Raw genomic sequence first — 7,500 nt, forward strand, 5'->3', positions numbered from 1 at the left:
GGCAAAATCTATATATTATTTAACATCTTTATCAATGACTTGTCTCATTTATCAAAGAGACCAACCTGTCTAATTACGCCGACGATAATCAGCTGTATTTTTTGCTGACACTGATCCAGCCGTTGTTGAACTCGTTCTTAATAAAGTACTTCGGGTAATGAGCGAATAGTTTTGAAATAATAAGATGATTCTAAACCCTGATAACTGAAAGGTATTGGCTCTGTTGCGACAACCCAATATCAAGCTTTCAATGTTGTTGATAGGGTTGCTATCCAAATTGATCTCGTTGAGCCATTTGGGATAGTTTTGGATGACGCTCTTAATTTTGGCAAACATATTTCGAAAATCAATAAGAAAGTAGGAAAGCAACTAGATGTACCGGTACTTTGTAGGCTGAAGAACATATTACACTGATATTATCGTTTCGAACTGAACTTTGCCTTTACGATTCGTTTATAATGAATCAGTTCAATTACCATTCTTCCGTATGAAAGCACTATGTCAAGAAGTTAGATTGATTGGCTGCATGAACGAGCACTTTGTTTTCTCTACAGTGACTGGTCCTCTGATGTCAGCACCTTGCTAATTAGTCTAGAAGATAGATGTATCCAGAACCTTCTAATTTTTGTGTTCAAAGCGGTCAACAATTTTCCGCCAGTGTATTTGAGAGATTGATTCAAGTTAACGGAAAACAGTAAGAACTTGAGAGGGCTTAACAAGTTACAGGTACCCAGACCGAATACTTCTCTCTTTGGTATGAAATGTGTAAGATACTTAGCCCCTGTGAGTTGGAATAGATCGTTTTCACGTGACGTCATCATTTTCTAAAATCCAAAACTAAAGAGCCACGAAAGTTTTTATCCTCATCAGGCATAAGAGGCGGTAAATCCGTATCCATTTGCAATTTTAAAGCTCAATAGCGTGCTTCGTTTGGAAACCAGAGCATTTTGAATTTCTGAGTTATAGCGGTGCGTGACACGAGGCGACGATCGAGTTTATTGAGAAATATATATTTATCTCATGGTTTTGAGCCTTTTTAGAATTTAAAGCAATAGGAAAAGTACTTAGGTAAATAGCTGTTTGTTCAGTACAGATGATCACTCGCCTAGATAGCCAAAGAAAGTAACAGATGTTGACATTATTTTCCGGCCGCCATATTGGTGCACCACAGATGTACACCAACATGGCGTTTTCATACTGGGCTCTGTAAATTTCTGCGAAACATTTCGACGAATATCTGCAGTTTGGGGAAGCGCACAGGCCTAAAACTTGGAGAAGTGTCTTCTTCATTTATCTTCTACAACATCACGAATTCTTGACTTTTTCCACTGGATGGTTTTCGATTTATTTTTTTATTGCGTGACAGTGAAAACGATCTATAATATCCCTGACAGCTTGCCATCCCTAACAGCAATGTCTTCTTTTTATAACTGAAGCTGCACGTTATATTAGCTTCCAGTTAGTTAGTCATATCTTGTAATAAGTTCTTCATTTTGTAACTAGCCCTTATGATTCATCCGTTTTTCTTTGTTGCTATTTATTTCTCGACAAATCAGAATATCTAATTGTCAGAGGTCTAATCAACCTCAGTCAACCGGAGGGTAAATCAAGTATGTATGTATTGATTCCGGTTACAAACAAAATACAGAGTGTGTCTTCAGTGCTAAGTATAACTTTAACAGAAACAAGAACAAAAAAGTTGCACACGGAGCGATCGGTAGGACTATGGGGAATAAGGAAGGAACCCACACTGTTACTTTTGTCGATTCTTTTTTAATTTCTTCGATCGCGTTTACCACAAGGTTATGTCTCTGACTGACTAGACTACAGCCCATTGTTCTCTTCTCTTATGGACACTCATTGGTCAAAGGTAAGCTTCTTGGCTATAAAGATCTTTCGGACAAAAGATAAACAAACCTAATCATCGAAGCAGACAGATCGAGACGCTCGATTTCCGGGCAGATATGTCATTATCATTACATAAACATTAGGTTAATCAACACCAATCATCCCCCATGTGCTTTCCACGAGGAAACACATGTAGACAGAGGAAACTAGAAAATTTTTGTCGTAAAAAAGGTTGCTGTTATTCATCGTGGTGAAGTACAATAATAATAATAAAGTATTCTCGTTTGTCTCACGATGTGGTCATTTGATCGCGACGTTTCGACTGCGTACTGCTTGTCTTCATCAGTCACAGCTGCTAAAAACTAACCACAGCGGAGCGTCCTGCTCAAAAGGTGACGCGTAACACTATTTTCTGCCACTTCTAGCTTGCCTTTCTCAATGTCCAATGGTTTTTTCCCTGTGGTCAAAGCGATCTTCTACTGGCAAATTGGGTGCTTCGTTTACGAGTTTTGAGTGCTTTGTTTTCAAGTTGGGGTTCCGCTTTGTTTTTCGACTTAGGGTGCTTAGTTCGATGTCGACCTTTTGGGTGCTTCGTGCTATGTTCTTCGTTTTCGTGTGCTTGGTTTTCGATACCTCCCCTGCCGTAAAGCTCAGAGAGCAGAATAAATAAGTGTGCTGGTTTAGTTAGATGTGCATGTTTACCGGCAGTAAGGCTCTTATCTAAATCGTCGGGTGTTCTTAAAGCCGGAGACTTTTTTCTTTTTCCTTTACCGGGCGTAATTTCATTTTCCCTTTATTTGCGATAAAGCAGGAGTCAAATCAACGTGATATCACAGACCTGATAAAGAGAACGATTTCGGCTATATATTGAAAAAACTGCAACTTAACAAATCACTTTCCGCGCCATCGCCAAGTAAACACGATTCTTTCAAACTGCTGTCTTTTCGTCTTGCTGTATAATCTCTGTATTGTTTAAACGCAGTCTTGTAAATCATTTCAAAAGGTAAGCTAAATGCTCCATAGATTATAGAGCGGTTTAGGAACAATCAATTCTATCCGAACATCGCTACTCTGAAAGAATGCATTTATGGTCAGATTGTTAATCGAGATCAGGATGGTTTAAAAGGTGGTCTTCTGTTTCCATGCTAAGCTTATGAAAAAAAGTGTTTCATTTTTTTCCCCTTTTTTTTAATCACACTCCAGATTGCGTTCTTTGGTCGAGCTCTAATTACTATGCTGTGTCCTTCTGAGTGACTCAGGAAAAAAGGTCAGTAATTTTCAAGTTCGTCCTAATGATTTTAAATACTTTAATACTTCAAGAGCATTGAAACTAGCGCTGTGTGCTTGACTATACCGGTTCGCCAACGGCTATGATTAAAATTCAGGACAAATAAACAATATCCTAGGCCTGCAGGCTTTACAAAACAGCCGTAACGCCTGTTTGAATTGAACAAAAGTTTCAGGTTTACTATGATCAAAAATTCATGTCCTTTTTTCTTCAGATTCTCAGTGGCTTTGCTCAACACCTTAGTGGTTAGTGGGAAAATTTTGAGCTTGGATATTTATCCAAAGGCTGTTTACTTTGAGTGTAAATTTTGGATTTCACGGTCCACCAATACTCAAGATCAAAACTGACCGATGGGAGCTCACAGGGTTGTTAGTAATGGCGGACCATTAAATAGAAAAATTCTAGTTAAAATAAACAGGTGTCTTTTTGATATCAAGGCGTGGGTCACTTAGTGTTTAGTTAACATAGTTTTGAAATCCAAAGAAAAAGGAGAAGTAAATCGTTGATCGATATTAGCTTAAGTCCTGCTTCGTCGCAAACTTTAGTTTTTATAATTATGGCTTAGACGTAATTTACTTTTAAGATTTTCGTATCTGGCAATTTTGCCTCACCAGTCAAGCGTTATGACCCAAAGGCAGGAAGTTCCTAACTTGTCATCCTGTTTGATTCCAGAGTTTTTCCCGATTTTGTTTGGTCTTAGGGCGTCCAATAAGCCATCTTCTAATTGAGGTTTCGATAAAGAAACCCAATTTTTGCAGATCTATAAAAATGTTTATTCTCGTCACAACCGTTATTCTAGAGTTACATATTTAGTCTAACACGATAACACAATATACAAATGACTCAAAATGAAATTATCTCAGACTTTCTTGTTTTTTTAACTTATTCGAAAACTCCATCGGTACATGACTATTTTAACTGACAGTTCATTGTGTCGCCTTCTCGACACCACTCAAAATCTTTCTTTCCGCTCTCTTCAACTACCTTAAGTCTTCTGCTGCGGTGTATTGCCATCCACTTAGGGACGATTTTATTTGGGGGATGTGGATATCTTACATTTAAGCCGAAAAAACAAACTAGAGGATATGCGTTATTCACAACCAAGGCATCCACAAATACCTGATTATAACATGAATAGGTTTAGTCCATAACAAGCATGCGTCAACAATGTATTTGGAATGTTCAGTTATTCAGTTTGTAGAAGCGATTTTAGGTGATTTTTTTAGGGTAAGGGGCGTTTGCAGTCTCTAATAGACCTCAATGCTCCCGCCCCTTCCCTGACAAAAAGGCTTCGAACATAAAGTGTCATGTTCTTACCCAAACGCAATGCAATTCTTTTCTTCATGTGATGGACTTATGATGCTTCACAGTTTCAATAGCTAAGAAATAAATTCTCTAACTTGCTCAATGAACCACTGATCCTTGGCGTGCATTTATAAAATTATTTATTAAACACCCAGTCAACTATGATTAAATAAATGAATAGGACATTTTATGACAAGTCCTCTCCCCTAAGTTTTTTACTGGGTTGCCGTATGGCAGTCCCAGTCGGAAAATGGGTGAGATTTGTTTGTTTGCTTTTTTTGTTGTTTGTTAATTTTCCGTGTCGGGAAAAGTCTTTCCTATCACTCCCTTACTAAGTGTTGTGTTTGTCCGTAGAGTCTTCTGCGCGTATTTTGTTAGGATTTCAGGGGGTAGTAGAAAGGCGTAGGTTTCTCTGGTTTGACACAGTAGAATGTTAACTTGCAATGGCGTCGAAGATTGAAACCCAAATGGCGTTTTGGAGGATCTTTGAACAAAATGTACCCTTACGGAGCTAAAGAATGGAACGTAAATTTGATAAACAAGGCAGGTGGTGAAAACTAAATATCTGGAATCTTAAAAGCGACGAGTAATGGACTTTGACAACAATCTTTCACCCGTCGAGCCGTAATCAAAGTGAGCTGTAGTTCTAATATTGTACAACACTGAAATCAAATTGAAAATTCTCTGGTAACTAATGGGTTTAACAAAGACAGAGAAGGATTTGAACAACTTGGATCTGTGATCTCTGTTGTCTGGCTTATTGTACTCAATTCTGCACAGTCTTCCGGTAACAATTGGAAATTTAACTAATTCTTGTTAGTCAGAAATTATTTGAAAGAAAGCTTGTTGCCCAATTTTTGCTTGATAATTTAAGTAAAGGATTTTTCAGTAAAGGGTTTGATGCTGAACACTGGTGGGGAAATTTATTTAGTTGCATTTTTGACATGGAGTGTGTTGGCAGCTTGTTTATGGTAATTTGACACGATTGAGTTTCCTGTCTTCACGCTCGTAATGAAATAGGAAGAAGGGGTTTTTGTCTCTAATAGCAAACATGTTTTTTGTTTCAAAAAAATATTTCGCTGGAAAAGGTGGCCTTGATGAATTCATCATATTGTGTAATATGTGAGCTTAACTGGATAGTTTTTATGGCAATAGTAAAGCATTTTTGGGGCAAAATGAGGTTAGCGTCTTTTTTTTGTGTTTTAACCTAATTAAATATACCATGCCTCGTGAGGTTGTATTTCCCGTTTGCCGTAAACCTGATTTCCACTCTCAAAATTGCCTCCAGAACCTACTTTTTGCGTAGAATAAGCTTTTGGAATGATGGTTTTGTCTTCTGTGCTGATACTTGACGATTCGGGAACATTTTGTGAAAAAATATTTGTAACGGGTCACATGCGCAACTTCATCGCCCGATTTGCCCGATGATGCACAACACCCACTCGGCCTTTTGACATCCCATTGAAAAAAACTTGTAAAATATTCGCGGACCGGTCGATTTCTCTGAAATTTGAAAGGATGATTGCTAACGAATATAGAAAGATTTTCACAATAACTTAAAATCCCTGAGTCAAGCATGAGAGTTCGACGAAGAGGTAATTGCGACTAAATTTGTTGTGTGCGTTGCTATTTTTGTGATTTGATTGTTGTGAAAATTTTGACAGAGAATATTAAAGTATTAAGAAATATCCACGGATAGATCGTTAAAAAATCTTTACTTTTAGCGGTTATTTGAACGTAAAAGATGCAACGCTTGACGAGAAATAATATTTTTGTTAATATTTGAAAGAAGAAAAATTTCGCGGCAATCGGGATGCGGTGAAAATGAGTTAACAAATTTGCATACGTGCGTTGAAATGTGATACGCGAGGAGACAGGAATTTTATTTCGCTGACAAATGATTTTGTCATTGTAGTGTAAAATGAAGTTTATTTGGGAAGCCAACAACATTTCTTCAACTTCCTGGTTAATCCAGTTTATTGCTGCGACTTGCTAGTGCGAAGATTGTTTACATGAAAGTCACGCTCTTTGCGAATTTTGAGTGTCATGAAATTACATCATCTGCGTGACAATATATTTCCCTTCACTCTAACCCAAAAATATTCAGATAATAACAAACTTCATATTTATTAACCATTTCTTCTGCTTTTGTGCTTGTCAGCATTGAGATTTGCGATAATTCGCAAGTCTGTTTTTGTAACTCATAGATGTTCAGATTTTCAATTACATGGCCGCTCAACCTCGCGATTGTGTAAATAGTTCACCCTGAAGTCAAAATAGATACGTTCTCAGGAACCCAACAAAGAAGGCTTCCTGACCCGACAGATGAAATGTAAATATGTAGTTAAATATTACAACAAAATTAAAAAAACAAAGACGTTGTTTTACTCTGAAAACGACGAACGATTAACATTCTCTTCCGTAGTTTATTCAGTTGACACAAGGTGATCACGTGCACCTTTATGGTTGCCTACATGTGATCAATGTCTTCCTTTTGACAAAACATCATAAAAGTCAGAGACTGCAGAAATCTTCGTGTTTCTACGATCGACTGTCATTAATCTTTCGATGAGAATTCGATTTAGAGCTATATATAAAAACTATGTTATTTTTTCCGTGTCATGAAAAATCTTTCCTGACCCTCCCCTGCTAAGTAGTGTCTTTGTGTGTGGAGTCTTCTGCGCGTACTTTGTTAGGTGTGAGGGGGCTGGGGTAATGCGTAGATTTCTCTGGTAGACACAAGAGGACATTTAATTAACCTGCAATGGCGTCGAAAGTCATTGTAACGCGAATGGCGTTTTAGTGCATCTTTCAACAAAATATACCCTTAATGGAGCTCAAGAATGGAACGTAAAAAATAAAAACTATGTTACTGTTACTCTTTTTCTTCATCTCAGTCTTTTGCCTTGTCTTGTACTGTTAACTCCCGGCTTTTACGGTACTTTTTGGTGCAGACGTAAAGCCAAAAAATGTTTTGACCTGGCATCAGATTAGACCGAAAAGAAGAGGAATTATGAAGCGGAAACAACATCTTAGTGTGTGCAATATAAACGTTTGCT

General features: G+C 37.6%; 1 protein-coding gene and 1 long non-coding RNA gene across 5 annotated transcripts in view; one reads left to right on the plus strand and one right to left on the minus strand.

The window, feature by feature from the left end:
* The window catches only part of LOC138009560 (uncharacterized), a 441,051-nt gene that overhangs the window by 354,967 nt on the left and 78,584 nt on the right, over positions 1–7,500 (minus strand). The window lies entirely within an intron of this gene.
* The window catches only part of LOC138009549 (tetratricopeptide repeat protein 28-like), a 26,490-nt gene that overhangs the window by 2,752 nt on the left and 16,238 nt on the right, over positions 1–7,500 (plus strand). The window contains exons 1-3 of one of the 3 annotated variants that reach the window (XM_068856621.1): positions 594–726; positions 1,803–1,870; positions 3,052–3,115. The gene's annotated coding sequence lies outside the window, so the exon portion shown is untranslated. Of the gene's footprint in view, positions 1–593; positions 727–1,802; positions 1,871–3,051; positions 3,116–7,500 lie in introns of those variants that run through there. The other 2 variants (XM_068856620.1, XM_068856622.1) reach the window with 2 other exon arrangements.

This window comes from Montipora foliosa, chromosome 7, assembly GCF_036669935.1.
Source record: "Montipora foliosa isolate CH-2021 chromosome 7, ASM3666993v2, whole genome shotgun sequence".
NCBI classification, from domain to species: Eukaryota; Metazoa; Cnidaria; class Anthozoa; order Scleractinia; family Acroporidae; genus Montipora; species Montipora foliosa.